This window comes from Macrotis lagotis, chromosome 1, assembly GCF_037893015.1.
Source record: "Macrotis lagotis isolate mMagLag1 chromosome 1, bilby.v1.9.chrom.fasta, whole genome shotgun sequence".
NCBI classification, from domain to species: domain Eukaryota; kingdom Metazoa; phylum Chordata; class Mammalia; order Peramelemorphia; family Peramelidae; genus Macrotis; species Macrotis lagotis.
Genome location: NC_133658.1, coordinates 847,295,727 through 847,314,434, shown reverse-complemented (window position 1 = coordinate 847,314,434; position 18,708 = coordinate 847,295,727).

Here is an 18,708-nt window from a genome sequence, read left to right as displayed (position 1 = left end):
TCAAATGTTCCTGTTGGAATGGCCAGAGCTGAACAGAAGGTTTGATCTTCAGATACAGGACTCAGGTGAAGCATGGAGATTGGAGGAGAGGGGGGAAATATGAGGGACTTAATGAGGATGAACTGCATGTATAGAAAAATGATACTGATAATATTCATATGAACCTTCTCAGTTAATAGAGCAGGTAGAAGGAGCTTTTATAGTTGAAGCACAGGAGAAAGCTGAATTCAAAGATAAAATATGGTATAAAAATGGAGTCAATAGAAAAAAAGGGAAATGGAATGGGAGAAAGAAAAGGGAGAGGGGGAATAGGTCCAGATATTTCACATAATAAGATTTTTTTTATTACAATGAGCTATTGCAATGATATGGAAGGGGGGGAGGCAAGGGGGAATGAGGGAACCTTTGCTCTCATCAGAGATGGCTAGGAGAGGAAACAGCAAATATACTCAATGGGGTATAGACATCTGGAGTAAGAAGGAGGGGGGAGCAGGGGGAAGGGGTGGGGATGTGAATAAAGGAGGAGAGGATGGACCATGGGGGGAGTGGTCAGATATAACACATTTTCTTTTTTACTTCTTGCAAGGGGCTGGGATTGGATGGCCTGCCCGGGACCATAGGGCCAGGTGGATTCTGGGCCTAAGGGGTGGTAGGGGGGCGCTGGGCCTCTTGGCCCCAGGACCAGGGATCTGTCTGCTGTGCCACTCAGCGACCCTACAGCAGAGTCAGAGTGAAAGGAGAGAGAAAATATAGTACATGCTAGTGGAGAAATAAGAAAGGAGTGAGTTGCAATCAGCAATGGCAACGTTGGAAAAATATGGAAGTAACTTTTGTGATGGACTTATCATAAAGAATGTGATCCACCCGTGACAGAGTTGTTGGTGTTGGAACAAAGACTGAAGCACATTTTTTGTTATTATTATTTGGGGGAGGGTGCAGGGCAAGTGGGGCTGGGTGGCCTGCCTGGGGCCACATAGCAGGGTGATCTTTGGGTGTCTGGGGCCGGATTTGGACCCAGGTGCTCCTGGCTCAAGGGCCAATGCTCTGTCTGCCACCCAGCCACCCCTACTAATATTACTATTTTATTTTATTTTGGGTCTTTTTTTTTTCTTCTTTTTGGTTTTTGCAGGGCAGTGGGGATCGGGTGGCTTGCATGTCACATGGCTGGGTGATTGTTGGGTTTACGAGGCTGGATATGGAGTCGGGTGCTCGTGGCTCCAGGGCTGGTGCTTCGTCCATTGTGCCACCTGGCCATACCTACAATTATTACTATTATTTTTTTTAATTTTAATTTTTTTCTCTCCCCTTTACTTTTTTCGCCCAAGAAAGTCTACCTATATTCATGGGGGGAGGGGTATTTTGTTTACTTGTAAACAAGAATATTTTATTAATGTAAAAAAACATTTGTACAAAATGAGAATAAAGAAATAAATAAAAAAAAAGACAAGGATAAAACTGGAGTCCAGAGGAATAAAGATGGATCCCTACCTTCTGGGAGGTCAAATGAGATTTGAATCCAGACTGAAATTTAACATTTTTGGATGCGGTCAATATGGGAATTTACTGGAGTTTGTCAAAAGGGCTTTATCTTTGTTTTTTGTTTTCTTTTGTTCATGAAGGGAACAGAGGGAGGAAGACATAGATTGTTTATAAAATTGGTTATAAATTTTTTAAATTTATTTTTTTATTCACATTTTGTACAAATGTTTTTTTACATTAATAAAATATTCTTGTTTACAAGTAAACAAAATACCCCTCCCCCCATGAATATAGGTAGACTTTCTTGGGCGAAAAAAGTAAAGGGGAGAGAAAAAAAATTAAAATAAAAAAAAATAGTAATAATTGTAGGTATGGCCAGGTGGCACAATGGACGAAGCACCAGCCCTGGAGCCACGAGCACCCGACTCCATATCCAGCCTCGTAAACCCAACAATCACCCAGCCATGTGACATGCAAGCCACCCGATCCCCACTGCCCTGCAAAAACCAAAAAGAAGAAAAAAAAAAAAGACCCAAAATAAAATAAAATAGTAATATTAGTAGGGGTGGCTGGGTGGCAGACAGAGCATTGGCCCTTGAGCCAGGAGCACCTGGGTCCAAATCCGGCCCCAGACACCCAAAGATCACCCTGCTATGTGGCCCCAGGCAGGCCACCCAGCCCCACTTGCCGTGCACCCTCCCCCAAATAATAATAACAAAAAATGTGCTTCAGTCTTTGTTCCAACACCAACAACTCTGTCACGGGTGGATCGCATTCTTTATGCTAAGGCCATCACAAAAGTTACTTCCATATTTTTCCAATGTTGCCATTGCTGATTGCAACTCCCTCCTTTCTTATTTCTCCACTAGCATGTACTATATTTTCTCTCTCTTTTCACTCTGACTCTGCTGTAGGGTGGCTGAGTGGCACAGCAGACAGATCTCTGGTCCTGGGGCCAAGAGGCCCAGAACCCCTCTACCACCCCTTAGGCCCAGAATCCACCTGGCCCTATGGGCCTGGGCAGGCCTTCCAATCCCAGCCCCTTGCAAGAAGTAAAAAAGAAAATGTGTTATATCTGACCACTCTCCCCCCATGGTCCATCCTCTCCTCCTTTATTCACATCCCCACCCCTTCCCCCTGCTCCCCCCTCCTTCTTACTCCAGATGTCTATACCCCATTGAGTATATTTGCTGTTTCCTCTCCTAGCCATCTCTGATGAGAGCAAAGGTTCCCTCATTCCCCCTTGCCTCCCCCCCTTCCATATCATTGCAATAGCTCATTGTAATAAAAAAAAACTTATTATGTGAAATATCTGGGCCTATTCCCCCTCTCCTTTTTCTTTCTCCCATTCCATTTCCCTTTTTTCTATTGACTCCATTTTTACACCATATTTTATCTTCGAATTCAGCTTTCTCCTGTGCTTCAACTATAAAAGCTCTCTCTACCTGCTCTATTAACTGAGAAGGTTCATATGAATATTATCAGTATCATTTTTCTATACATGCAGTTCATCCTCATTAAGTCCCTCATATTTCCCCCCTCCTCCTCCAATCTCCATGCTTCACCTGAATCCTGTATCTGAAGATCAAACCTTCTGTTCAGCTCTGGCCATTCCAACAGGAACATTTGAAATTCTCCTGGTTCACTGAAAGTCCATCTTTTCCCCTGGAAAAGGACATTCAGCCTTTCTGGGTAGGTCATTCTTGGCTGCATTCTAAGCTCTTTTGCCTTCCAGCATATTGTATTTCAAGTCCTACGAGCTTCCAATGTAGTTGCTGCTAAGTCTTGTGTGATCCTGACTGCAGCTCCACGATATTTGAACTGTGCCCTTCTGGCTGCTTGTAATATTTTCTCTTTGACTTGGGAGTTCTGGAACTTGGCTATAATATTCCTAGGGTTTGGTTTTTGGGGATCTCTTTCTCGGGGGGATCGGTGGATTCTCTCCATTTCTATTTTGCCCTCTGCTTCTAGGATATCAGGGCAATTTTCCTGTAGTAATTCTTTCAAAATGATGTCAAGGCTCTTTTCCTGATCATGACTTTCAGGTATTCCAATAATTTTTAAATTATCTTTCCTAAGTCTGTTTTCCTTATCAGTTGTTTTTTCAATGAGATATTTCACATTTTCTTCTAAGTTTTCATTTTTTTGGTTTTGAAGTATTGATTCCTGATTTCTGGCAAATTCAGCAATCTCCCTGAATTCTATTCTTTGTCTGAAGGATTTGTTCTCCTCAGAGAGTTTTCTTATCTCTTTTTCCATCTGGCCAATTTTGCTTTTTAAAGCATTCTTCTCCTCCATAACTTTTTGAACTGTTTTATCCATTTGACCTAAGCTGGTTTTTAGCATGCTATTTTCTTCAGCATTTTTTTGGATTTCCTTGACTAAGCTGCTGACTTCATTTTTATGTTTTTCCTGCATCTCTCCTTTCTTTTCCCAGTTTTTCTTCCAACTCCCTCATTTGATTTTCAAAGTCTTTTTTGAGCTCTGTCATAGCCTGAGCCCAATTTCTGTTTTTCTTGGAGTCTTTAGATGCAGGAGCTTGTGCTTCCTCATCTTCAGACTGAGTATTTTGATCCTTCTTGGGCTCATTTGCAAAATATTTCTCAATAGTCTTCCTCTTATTTCTCTGCTTGCTCATTTTCCCAGCCTGGGCCTGGTTTTGGGGTGCTTCCTGAGCTTTTGGGACACTCCCACAAGGGTCTCAGTGTGTGAGGCTCTGTCCTCCCTCCTGGTCTGTGAATGACCATAAGCACCCCCCTCTGCCATGGGGCTGAGGGCTGAGGTGTGGGGGGGCCTGTTGTTCTATGGGGGAGCCTAGACTGGGATCAGGATCTGAATGTGGTCAGAACCCCAGAGTCCTGTTCCAGAGACAGAGGACAGAGTTCTGCAGTCTCTCTTCATTCCCCTCCCTCTGCTCAATGGCCTCATGCCCTGGGGGCTCCTGCTTATGGGCTCTGCCTGCTTCTGTTCCTGGATCTGGGCTGCTGAAAGACCAAGCTGCTGGCTGTGTGCCCCGAGGGCTGGGCTCCACGGGCTTGCTCTGGAAGAGGTCCCCCACTGTTCCCCCACTTTGTGCCTGGTGCTCCCCGGGGTGCAGCTCAGGAGACTTCCCCGCTGCTGTGAGCTGTGGCTCCCAGCGCCCTGGGGCTGCCTCCTGGAGGCTGAAGTTCTTTCCCTCTGGCGGGCCACCCCTCTGGTGGGCCGCCCCTCCGACCCGGGGAGCAGAGCCTTTCTGCTCTTTTCCAGGTTACCTTGAGTAGGGGAACTGCCTCACTGGGTCCCTTTGTGGGTTCTGTCTCTCGAAAGTTTAGTTAGAGTCCTTAGTTTATGAGTTTTTATCAGAGAGCTCCTAAGACTCGATCCCTTCATGTCACCATCTTGGCTCGGCCCCCTCGGTTATAAATTTTTAAAAGAACTGTCTGAGGGGTAGCTGGGTGGTGTAGTGGATAGAGTCCCAGCCCTGGAGTCAGGAGGCCCTGAGTTCAAAGTCACCCTCAGACATTTAATCATTGCTTAGCTGTGTGACCTTGGGCATGTCACTTAACCCCATTTCCTTAAATAAAATAAAATTTAGGGGAAAAAAACATAATAAATTGCATAATAGCAGGCAATCTGCATCAGGTGAGGAGTTTCCATTCTGGAAGCTCCCCACACTTATGAAATCACAGGTCTGCCCCCTCCTCCAAAAAAAGAACCTTTGAAAAGGTAGACACTGAATATATTTTAATTTTTCTAGTTTCCTTTGGAGTTGCCACCTTCGTACGTGCTGTGGGAAATAGTTAATATTGTAGAAATAATCTCAGACATAGGCTGTAATTCAATACTTAATAGATGTATGTCTTGACTCTTAGAGTCTTAGCTTGTTCATATGTAAAATAGTGACAATAATACCATTTTTCTCTTGGGACTAGCAAGCAGGAAAATATGTACAAAAGTGTCTTGTAACTGGAGTGTTAGATAAGAGTAAGTGATTAATATTATCTGTTGTGTGACTTCAGGAAAATAATAATAATACATTATATAATATATTAAGTTAATATAATGCTTTACACATTTTAATTCATTTAAGGCACATATTTAATTGATTTGATCCTTACAATAACCCTATGAGATAGATTTTTTGGTTATTATTATTATCATTCCCATTTTTACAAATCAGGAAACTGAGGCACAGATCAGTTAAGTGACATGTCAAGGGTCACACAATTAAAAAAGTGTCTGTCAGAATTCAAACACGGATCTTCCTAACTCCTTGTCTTCCATTTTTGTTTTTTAGGCTTTTACAAGGTAATGGGGTCAAGTGGCTTGTCCAAGGCCACACAGCTAGGTCATTATGAAGTGTCTGAGGTTGGATTTGAACTCAGGTATTCCTGACTCCAGGGTCAGTGCTTTATCCATTGCGCCACCTAGCCTCCCCTTGTCTTTCATTTTTTACACCATGCTATCTACCTTTCCTTAGAAGACATTTGTGCTGGGGTTTTTTTTTAGGGTTTTTTTGCAAGGCAATGGGGTTAAGTGGCTTGCCCAAGGCCACACAGCTAGGTAATCATGAAGTGTCTGAGGTCGAATTTGAACTTAGGTACTCCTGACTCCAAGGCTGGTGCTCTATCCATTGTGCCACCTAGCTGCTCCTGTGCTGGGTTTTAATTATGACTTTTGGACTACTGGGTCAATCCCTTACCCTCTGGCTATTACTAGTGGCCATTGGTGGAATTATCCTTTAAGATGTGGAAGGGTGGCAAAATAGGGACTTTGGCAAACTGGGTGGATCCTGAGAATAGTGAGGAAATATCTGTGATACATTGTTCAAGTTGAATTATCATTTGTTTTTCAGACACAGTGACTTTAGGATCATAGATTTTTTATGTCATTTTAATATTTTGAGTTTATTCAGTAGTTTTTGTTTTTTTATCTTCACTGTTTTTTTTTTCTTACATTCATTTTCAGGGAGGTCACTATTTAACCTTTTCTATTTTCTCATGTAAAGTATGAATTCTGTTTTCAATTATTTTCCTGTAATAAGATTACATTTATAATTTCACCTTATTTAATAAAAGAAAGATTTTATTTATTTTGAATTTTACAATTCCCCCCCAATCCTGCTTCTCCCCCCCCCCCCCCCCCCACAGAAAGCAGTCTGTTAGTCTTTACATTGTTTCCATGGTTTACATTGACCTAAGTTGAATGTGATGAGAGAGAAAGCATATCCTTAAGGAAGAAAAACAAAGTATAAGAGATGACAAAATTACAAAATAAGATAACTTTTTTTTTAAATTAAAGATAATAGTGTTTGGTCTTTGTTCAAACTCCACAATTCTTTCTCTGGATATAGATGGTATTCTCCATTGCAGATACCCCCAAATTGTGCCTGGTTGTTGCACTGATGGAATGAGCAAGTCCATGAAAGTTGAGGATCATAGATTTTTAAATGGAGGCTGAACTTAGAGGATATCTAGTTCACCTTGTTTATTCTATTCATTTGTAAAAACAAAATTGAGACTCAGAGTAACTTGCTCAAGATTCTGGAGTCAGAATTTGAAATCAGTTCTCTGTTTCCAGATGCAGTGTTCTTCCCCCCAAATCATCTCCAATAAGTAAATAGCAATTCCTACTAAAAAGTCACTTCTCTGTCTTCATAAGAGAGCTTGGCAAACACTCCACAATTCCTTGTTTCCTGTCCTTGGGAAGTTAGCAGTCAGATTTCTTTGTTGTCATTTCTTCCTTCTCCCCATTAAACTTTCAATGCCTCCCTATTATTTCTCATCTCTCCAAAACAAGGGTTCACTCTACCTCTTGAACCTTCTTCCCCACCCCCACCCCCACCCCCACCCCCAGCTACCTTACCTGATTCTCTGCTCCATCCAAGCTGGTCCTCACCGCCAAAACCCATCAGATTCATTTTGACTTCTAAGCCTTTTTTGCAGTGCCCTCCCTGATCCTCATCTTGCTTAGAATGTTCCCACATTCTCTCCATCTGTTGAAGCTCTCCTTTAAGTCCTAGATCATGGACCACTTCTCCTTTCTCCTAACCCCAACCACACCATGTTGTTCAAGTGGTTATTTAATAGCTATGTTGAGTAACTTTTAGATTTAGATGTGACCACTGTTCTGCAGAGGACTTCTAGGTCTCTATATATCCAGCCTCGGTTTCTCTACTGAGCTCCAGTCCTGCATCATCATCTTTACCTGTTGGACATTTCTAATTAGACATCCCATTGACAGAAACCTCAGTCTTAATAGATCCAAAACGGAACTCATTATCTTTCTTCTCTGACCCTCCTTTTCGCCTAGTCTAACCAGACTGGTTTATTTAAATCAAGGTTCTATTTCCTCTCTATACCTTTGCATGAACTGACTAGGTAGAAACTTCATCTCCATCTCCTTCTCTTAGAATCCTTAGTTTATTCAAAGTTCATCTCACATAACCCTTCCTACTGCAAGTTTTCCTGAGCCACTACTGGTTGTAAGGATGCTTCACCTTACTTATTCAATTATTGAACATCAATTTATCTTTATACATATATCCTTCCCATCCCCCAGAGGGGATGCCTAGGCAGCTTGGTTAGCAGAGTGGATAGAATGCTAGTTTTTGGAATCAGAAATACCTGAGTTCAAATCTTGTCTCAGGTGCTAGCTAACTCTATGATCCTAGACATGTCACTCTTGTCTACCTCAGTTTTCTCATCTGTAAAATGGGGAAGTTTACATCCTCTACTTCTAAGAGTTATTGTGAGGACAAAATGAAATAATATTTGACATGGTGAAGCTGGGCCTGGAATCAGCAGGAATCTGGCCTCAGATACTTATTAGCTGAGTGACCCTGAGCAAGTCACTTAACTTCTATTTGCCTCAGTTCCTCATCTGTAAAATGGGGACACACTAGAGAAGGAAATAGAAATTATTTCAGTATTGTTGTCAAAGAAAATCCCAATGGCAATGTCTATAGGGTCACAAACAGACCCCTAATCAGCAACTACAAAGCAATTTGTAACCTTTAAAGTGCTATATAAATACTAACTATTTTTCATCTCATTATTATTTCAATTTCTTGAGTTCGGAGAATGTTTATTTTTTTGTCTCTGTATCCTCAATGTCTAGCTTAGGGGCCTTGTACATAACAGGTAATTTTTATTAGTTAAACTGGAAAGAACTGTATCAGATTGGATCTAGTCTTTCCCCTGTTCAAATTATTTTGCATTTAAAAAATAAATTCTTGGAATTACTGGGTCAAAGGGCTTGAGGAATTTAATAATACTTGTTATATTTTACTAGATTGCTCTTCAGAAAGATAGAAGTGATTTATAGGAGCTTGGGTTACATTTAAGTCAAACCGGCACCCCACAAACCCATTCATAACTATATCAAATCCCAGGTGTCTTGATAGTTCAGTAGTTATAAGATGATACTTTTAAGTTGCTTTAATTTGCATTTATTTTTAAAAATTAATTTATTTTTCCAACTACATACAAAGACAGTTTTTACAATCACTTTTTTTTAGGGTTTTGAGTTTCTCATTTTTCTACAACCCTCCCTTCCCTCCCCACTACACCTGACTGAGAGTAATCTAATATAGATTTTATATATATATATATATATATATATATATATATAGCTATTTAAACATATTTCCATATTAATCATATTATGAAAGAAAAATCATAACAAAAAAGAAAAAATGCCATAAGACATTTGCATTTCTTTAATAAGTAGCTAGGCTGTGAACTTTTTATGAGAAGATTTCTGTTTCATCCCCTTTTTCTCATCTTCCAGATCCAACTTAATACCATCCTCCCTTCATCCACTTTCCCCCAGCCTGCTCCAATTCTAATCAGAAATGATCTCTTCCTGTTTTGGTCTCATACTACACTATTTCTACCCTCTTTTCTATGGAAGGGGAATTTGTGTGTGTGTGTGTGTGTGTGTGTGTTTGCATATAGATCTATATCTATATTTATATATATAAACACATATGTATATATATATGTCTATATGTCTATGTAATATTTATCACATTATTTCTACTCCTTTTTTATAGAAGGGGAATTTGTGTATTATATGTATATTATATTTATTTCCATATCAGTCATATATTCAATTCATCATTTCAATGAATATCTAATTTATGTTGAAATTAATTGTATACAGTTCACATTTTTTTTAGGTTTTTTTTTTCTGCAAGGCAAATGGAGTTAAGTGGCTTGCCCAACGGATTTGAACCCAGGCACTCCTGACTCCAGGGTGTTGCTTTATCCACTACGCCACCTAGCTGCCCCTTACAGTTCACATTTTTCTAGGAGACTATAAACTTCTTGAAGTCAGGGAGGCTAGAACAAGGGCTTTGTAGGTGTTTAATAAATGTTTATTGAATTGAATACTCCTGAATTAAGGTGCCTATTTTAGGATTGGAAAGCTAGGGATCCATGGAAGTAGAATGGAACAAGACATCAAAAAACTGAATATGGTGGATGAAGAAGAGTGAAGGGAGGAGGATGAATCTAAGGGTTCTAACTTAAATGCCTGCAATCACTCTAGTACCCTTAAAAGAAAGAGATATTGGGATGAATGAGTCAAAAAGGAAAGATAATGGATTCTATTTTGGACATGGTGAATTTGAGATATTTATGTAACTTCTGTCCCAAAGCCTGTCATTGATATGTCTTCTCCCTCCTAATTGGTGGAGATGAAATCCTTGCCCTGCATGAAGGGTATGGCAAAATTGGTGGGCCATTAGAGTTTCAGTTCTCAACAAGTATCCCCTTTGGGGACTCTTCAAATTGAAATCCCCCTCCAAGACTCTGTGGGAGTAAGTCTTTGAGCTTGAGATCTATCAACTTTCATCTTTGAGATGAGAGAGAAGTTGGAAAAGGCCAAATCTGCTTGAGATTGCTGAAAATATTTAAGGGAACAAATAAATATCATTATAATGCATTGCCCTCTTCTCTCTAAGGAGAGCAGAGTGGTAGCCTTTGACTCCAACCTCCTGATTCTCCTCTTGGCAGGAATGAAGCCTCCCTTAGAGAAGAGTGGGGGGAGAAGAGGCTAGATATATCAATGCTGCCTCACTTTTGGTTATACATTGACAGCATATTCATTGCACTACACTTCTATCACTACATTTATGAGATATCTAGATAGAGAAGACTAACAAAGCATTTGATGATGTGGGACTGGAGCTTGAGAGAGGGTGAGGGCTATATGTACAGTTCTATGACTTAGTTACACAGAGATGATAATCAAACTTATGGGAATTGATGAGATCATCAAGAAAGTGTTTAATGAGAAAAAGAGTGTCCAAGACAGAGTTGGGGTACATCTAAGCTTAGGTGGTTAAGACATGAATTATGATCCAGCAATGAAGACTAAAAAGGAAAATTCTGTATGCTAGAAGATGAATAACAATAGGAGAACACTCAGGAATGGAGAAATCAAGAAGGATGAGAACTGAGAAAAAAAAATCACTGGATTGAGACTTTAAGAGATCTTTGGAAAAGTCAGTTCCAGGTAAAAATTAGATTTCATGGTGATAAAAGTAAAGAGTAAAGAGTAAAAGGAGAGCAAAGTAAACCATAGCCTTGTGGTTCAAAACCTATCTAGGTGGCACAGTGGATAGAGTTCCCCCTCTGGAGTCAGGAACACCCCAGTTCAAATCTGTCCTTAGGTACTTACTAATTACCTGTGTGTCCTTGGGCAAGTCACTTAAATCCATCCCCTTGCAAAAATGAACAAAGAAACAAAAAACTTAGAGCTATTTGGTTCTGGTTGCTCCTAGGTAATCTTTAGAAGCAAAAGGTGACGTAGATGTTGATACCTTGAAATGCTATGCACCTAATACCATTACTAGGTCTGTATCCCAAAGGGATCAGAAAAAAAATCAGAAAAAAATCTACACGTACAAAACTTTTGGGGAATGGTTGAACTAGTTGTGGATTATGAATGTAATGGAATATGATTATACTATAAGAAATGATGAGCGGGCAGATATCAGATAAACCTGGAAAGACTTCCATGAGCTGATGATGAGAGAAGTGAGCAGAACCAAGAGAACATTGTATACATTTAACAGCAACATTGTGTGATGATCAACTATGATGGACTGAGTTCCTCTCAGAAATACAGACAATTTGGGGGAGCTAGGCCCACCCTGGAGTCAGGAGGATCTGAGTTCAAATCAGACCTCAGATACTTAATAATTGCCTAGCTGTGTGACCTTGGGTAAGTCACTTAACTGCATTGCCCCTTAAACAAACAAATTTTTTTTTTTAGGTTTTTGCAAGGCAGACGGGGTTAAGTGGCTTGCCCAAGGCCACACAGCTAGGTAATTATTAAGTGTCTGAGGTCAGATTTGAACCCAGGTACTCCCGACTCCAAGGCAGATGCTTTATCCAATACACCACCTAGCTGCCCCTCCACTATGCCACCTAGCCACCCCAACAAATTTTTTAAAAAACAAAGAAATACATACAATTCCAAAAGACTTGTAATGGCAAATGCCATCCTCTTCTGAGAAAGACTATGGAATCTGAATGCAGACCAAAGTATAGTATTCACTTTTTTGTTGTTTTATTGTTCTTTTTGTGTCTTGTGGTTTTTTCCTTTTGTTCTGATTCTTCTTTCACAACATGACTAATGTGAAAATATGATCAATATGACAATATATGTATAACCTTTATCAGATTGCTTGTTGTTTTGAGGAGGGAAGAGTGAAGAGGAGGGGAAGGGAAGGAGGGAGAAAAATTTAGAACTCAAAAGTTTTTAAAAATGAATGTTGAGGGATGGCTAGGTGGCACAGTGGATAAAGCACTGGCCCTGGAGTCAGGAGTACCTCGGTTCAAATCAGGTCTCAGACACTTAATAATTACCTAGCTGTGTGGCCTTGGGCAAGCCACTTAACCCCGTTTGCCTTGCAAAAAACTAAAAAAAAAAAGTGAATGTTGAAAATGGAAGAAAAAATATTACCCAGAGTCAAGTATTAAATAAATTAATTAAATAAACTCTGACTCCCCCCCCAAAAAAGATATGATATGCCTCCAAGGATATTTGTTCCTTTGCCTTTCCCTCTACTGTTTATTTGAAACAAAAAAGAATCTGAGGGTTAAGAAAACCAGTGTGTTTCAGACCCTGAGAATTCTTGGCCTTTGGTTGAAAAGGAGGACCCTAGTATAGATATGAGAAGTGAGACAGTACAGTGAGCTAACATGCCTGTAAGATGACATATGACCAAGATAAAAACAACAGCAACAACAAAATGTATCTGTCATTCAGGGCAATCTGTAGACCAACAGAGGGAGAGAGAGAGGAAAAGAGTAAGAGAACTTCCTTATTCCACTGTTTGGTCACCCAGAACTTTCTTCAAAAGAAGATATGTGGTCCATAGATAATATCTTTTGAGAAACAAATAAATATATTCAAATGGACACAACAGATTATCATGGTGGGGTCACTAGCAAGGGAATAGAGCCAAGAGTACACTCTCCTACAGCAATGCTTATGAATGAGTAGAAAAATGAATGAACTTCATAATTGAGGAAAGAGTCCTAGACTAGGACAGAAATCCTGAGTTCTAATCCTGTCTCAGGTTCCCACTTCCCAACTCTGAGACCCTGACATGGGGGGAAAGTACAGGCTTTGGAATCAGAGCTCCTTTCTTTACTTTCCTAATGTGACTTTGGACCAGTCATTTTACTTTCATGGGCATGCCCCATCAGCAAAATGAGGGGGTTGGACTTGATTCAGGATTCAATCCCACCTTTGTGTGCTGGGGGACTCTTATTTGATTATGGAGACCCCTCGTGGTGTAAGTGTGTACTGCTGCCCTTTGGGAAGAGAGTGGGGCTGATTTTATCTAGGAGGAGAGAGAGAAAGAGAGAGAGAGAGAAGAGAATAGAAGAGAAGAGAAGAGAAGAGAGAGAGAGAGAGAGAGAGAGAGAGAGAGAGAGAGAGAGAGAGAGAGAGGTCTTTTGTCAAGCCTGGGCTCCAGCTAGAGAAATGAGAGAGCTATAGAAAAATGTATGGACAGGGTGGGGGGCCTCCTAGCTTTGGAGGAGAAAACTCAAGAAATGGCTAACTCAGATGCAGCCCAGCTGGAGATACAAAGGCAGAGGACATGAAGACCATAATTATAGGATATTAATACTTCCTCATATTTATTAGGTGTTCTCATTCTGTTTCATCTAGATTCCTGCCCTCCAGGGAATTACATAAATTACATCAATACATACTGTATTCTTAATATTATATAATTAATTATAGACCACATTTATGATTATGATTACTGGTTTAGAAAAGTCCTTTTGAGTTCAGTCTTAGAAATGGAGGAATGAACTGTGGGTGGCAAATATTTTCAATGGGTGGGTGGGTGGGTGTGGTGTCTGCTTAAGCTTAACTGGAGCTGCAGAAGACTGGGGAGCTATTTTAGTCCTTCTGGAAAGGAAGAATTGAGCCTGGTGATGTGATGATAACTTTAGTGATGCTAATTGCTGGATAAATCACAGTGGGACCCATAGAAAACATAGTTTCAAATTAATATAATAGTTGTAGCTAGTATTTATATACTGTGAAAAGCCCTTTATATGTTATTCAATTTGCTATTATTCACTTTGAATTTGAGAGAGAGATGTTTTTATTATCTCTATTTTACTGGAAGGCAGCAGTTAAATAACTTGACCAGGATCACACCATGAGTGAGTGTCTGTTTGCGTGTGCGTGTGCGTGTGTTGTGTGCATGTATATGTGGGGGGATGGGAGGGCTTCCAATCAGATCTTCCCTGGGATATCATGAGGTTCAAATGAAATAATAGATATGAAGCACTTTGCAAATCTTAAAGCTATAATAAAAATATGTAATAGTTTAATAATTAATAATTTTAAAGGTCAGTTATTATTTCCACCATTTCCTACCAGCTACATTACTTGAATTCAACTCATGCCCCCTTCCCTGACTCCCCTGCCCTCACCCTTAATCTCCCCTTTGCATATTGTTTTCTACAATTACATTGAGGGTACATTGAGGGTAGGGACTGTCTTTTTTTTTTTTTTTTTTAGATTTTTCAAGGCATTGGGGTTAAGTGGCTTGCCCAAGGCCACACGGCTAGGTAATTATTAAATGACTCAAGACTGAGGTCGGATTTGAACCCAGGTACTCAAGGGACTGTCTTTTTCTTATCCGAATCTCTAATGCTTAATGTAGCAACTGGCAAATAATAGGCATTTATTAAACATTTATTGTATAATTACTATAATCATTTTCATCCTATAATCACCTTTCCCTGAGCCTTCCATTAAGCTCAAGCAATGCTTATAGAGCAATTTAGAGATATGATAAATGTTTAATGACTGTATTGGGGGGGGAGAAGAGAAGACTATATGCACACATACTTTTAAGTCTAATCTATTATATTAACATTTTCTTAAGTCTAGACAATCAACTTGATAATAAATCTGAGGTATAAATACTAACACTGGAAATTAAACAAACGGTTTTCATTTAGAGTGGGCTCCAGCACACCCCTAGACCTTCCTGACCCCAAAGCAAGAATCTTCACCAGGACTCTCAAAAACCTGCTCCTGGTGTGTCAATATTCTCCCCAAATTAGGTGCTGGGGATGAGGTCCAGTCCTTCAGATATCCTCAGATCAGGGTGATGGACACTGGGACTAATCATCTGAAGAGTGTGTTTCTCTTCATGCTGTCTTCAAAAGGTTGATTTTGCATTTGAAAGACACTAAAAAATGGAGGGCAGCTGGCTGGTAATGTGGATGAAGCACTAGCCCTTTAGTCAGAAGGACCTGGGTTCAAATTTAGCCTTAGACACTTAATACTTGCTTAGCTGTGTGAACTTGGGCAAGTCACTTAACCCCATTGCCTTGCCAAAAAAAGAAAAAAAGGAAAGACAGTAAAACACACACACATACATACCTATACACCCCCCCACCCCCACACATACACAAACACTGTTCTTCCCATCCTACTCTTATGTAGTTGTGTTTTAAATAATCTCTGTAATATTGTCTGGTTAGGTCCAACCCATGGTTCTAGCTGACCGAGGTCTTGTTGGGCTGTCACCCTTTCATCCAGTTCTTAGTTACCCTTCCTACCTTTGTGCCATCTATTCTTTACCCAAGTCATTCAATAGAATACAGGACAAAATAGGCTTATAGTTGTGGCTGAGGAACTCTTAAAGACTGGCTGGATCAGAAGAGCTCTGAGGAACCTTCTGATGACAAAAGGATAATCCCATAAGCCTTCATCAACATCAATTCCTTCATCATGCCTCTTCTGGGGTGGCTAGTTCTCTGGGGTTGAAACCATCTAATTATATACTATCATTCAGCCTCTAGGTCTCTCTCCTTCACTGAGTTCCTGTGTCCATTGTCTTATAGGAATTTAGCTATTAAGTTTAGAAACCTTGTAAAAAAAAAAACCAATATGTGGTTTCATGATAGGACCTGCTTTATTTTTTAAGACAAAATTTCTATTTTATTATAAGCTGAACAAACACTATAGGATATGGGGATTTTTTTTTATAAAAATAACAGAAAAAAAGAGCATTCTCTACAAAATGGTGAATTTTTGTTGTATGAAGTTTATTTTAGCATGAGAGTACTGACACTTTCATACTTCTGTGTACCTTTCTGAACTTCATTCTGCTCCTTTTTATTTTTCTTTAATTGGAAACTTTCCTTTCTTTTATTTTTTTCATCATTATACCTCTCTCTCTCTCTCTCTCTCTCTCTCCCCTCCCAAAGTCCTTACATGAAACAAAATTATAGTTAAGCAAAATAAATTTATTGTTTTTCTGTTCCACTAATCCAACCCCTCTCTGCTAAGAAGGCAGAAGCAGGTAGGAGTCTATGAGAGTGAAATGTTAAATTTTCAGGGTGGGGGAGGGAGGGAAAAAAGAAGGGGAAAAAGAAAGATCAATATTTAAAATTTTTGTTTACCTGTAATTGAGAAAAAAAACCCAACATTTCTAAAAAAAAATTTTTTTTCTCAGCTTAACCACTTTCAGAATTCAGCAACTGTTCCAATTCAGGACTTGAATGCTTGTTAAGAAAGCAGCTGGGGGCAGCTCTGCACAGTGAATAGAGCACTGGCCCTAGAGTCAAGAGGACCTGAGTTCAAATATGGTCTCTGAACTTAATTCTTATTTAGCTATGTGACCTTGGGCAAGTCACTTAATCTCATTAACTTGCAAAAACCAAAAAAACAAACAAACAAAAAACCAAGAAAGTGGTTGAGAAAAAGTTAATAGTGCAGATAATATATCTAGCTGATAATATATCATCATCATTAATCAGAGCTTTCTTTCATAGCAGGTTCTGTTCTTGATGAATGTCTGAAAACAGTGACCAGGGCTTCCCTTTCTAAATCTTAACAAACTGTCACTTTAATAATTATTCTAAAATTTTACCAATTAATCATGAACCTTAGCTATTTCTAGATACAAGTTTGCATGTCTTTAGCCCATTCTTCCACTTTCTGTAATCTGTTCTTTCTAATCTGTAGTGGATTTGGCCATCAGATAACCAAACTAGTTAGAACAGTGTATAAAACTCTATATCAAATTGCTTACCTTCTCAAGGAGGGGAGGAAAGGAGGAAGAGAATTTGGAATGCTACATTAAAAAAAATGAATGTTAAAAAAATTTTTTTTACATGTAATTGAGAAAAGGAGAAAATGAGAAAAAAAGAGATTTGTATAAAGCAGCTAGGCATCAGGGAGACCTGAGTTCAAGTCTGAATTTAGATATTTACTAGTTTTAAGATTTAGGGCAAATCACTAAACCTCTGCCTCAGTTCCCTCATCTATAAAATGAGGATAATAATAATAGCTACCTTTGAGGGTCCTTGTGAGGATCTGATGAGATAATTGTAGAGTGCTAAGCATATTGTCTGAAACAATAGCAAATGTAAATAGACACTGAGTACTAACAGAGTACATTTGCTTTAATAATTATATATAGGAGCAGTGACATCTACTTTAATTTTCAGAATGTTTTGTTTTTGATTTGGTCAGATTTACTGACTTCCTTTGAAATGTTATCTAGCCCTTGCTAGTCTGGAGGGGTTAGCCTCCACCCAATAGACCCAAATCCTTGTGCCATTAGAAAGCTAGAATTGTTTAAGGAGTAGATGGGGGGGGGGGTAAAGATAACTCCACAGGATCAGAGGTGAAGGGGACATAGATAGGACAGTAGGAAGGAGGAGGTGCAAAAATCAGAGAAAGGGGTCTATTTTGTCTCTTTGCTTAAGAATTGAAGACTATCTTTTTCATGCAGATTGCAATTGGTTTAAAATTTAAAATCTAAATCCTAGGCTATGATTAGGTGATGGATATACATTATTAAGTGTTAGAAGCATAATTTGAACTCATGAGAAGTATGGCACTCATCCATTCTGCCAAATCTCTCTTTTTCTTTAAAATTTTACCATTCCCGAAAAGAATTTGCAGCAGCTTATAAAATTTTACACTGCATAAAAAATTAGGAAAAATAACACATAAATTAAAAAAAAGCCTTTTATAAGGAGAAATCAATGTTACTGGGTAACTAGGATGAGATAATTATTGTTGATTTTATAGTTGATACTCAAGTTATAGACTTAACTATATAACTATATTATAGAATCATAGTCTTAAAATTGGATGGGATTGGAGAGATGATCCAGACCCATCTTTTCATTTTTGTTTTTTTATTTATTTAAGGCAATGGGGTTAAGTGACTTGCCCAAGGTCACACAGCTAGGCAATTATAGAATGTCTGAGGTGAAATTTGAACTCAGGTCCTCCTGACTGCAGGGTCTGTATTCTATCCATTGTACCACTCAGCTGTCCCCCACCTTTTCATTTTAAATAGAAGGGAGGATAGGATACACATTCTAAATGGTACTACAACCCAAGTCTGAATTCAAATTCACCTTAAACCCTGTTATTCTTTACTGGTGCTATTCCTTCCGTTCTCACTAGGAAAGCAAAAAAATTTGAAAATGTTGCCTAGATTAGTTCTTTTTACATGAAAAAAAATCAAACCAGGTCAACTGTAAAGATCCAACTTTTCCCTGACTTTTCCCTACAAAGAGGTCATCTTTGTGAATATTGCAGCTGTTTGATCACAGCCTGGTGCAGTAGATAGAGGCCTGGCCTTGGAGCTAGGAAGGCTGGAGTCTGACTCTGACCCACACTAGGCTTCTGGACCCCAGGAGTTCTCATAGTGTGGTTTTGGGAACAGGAAGG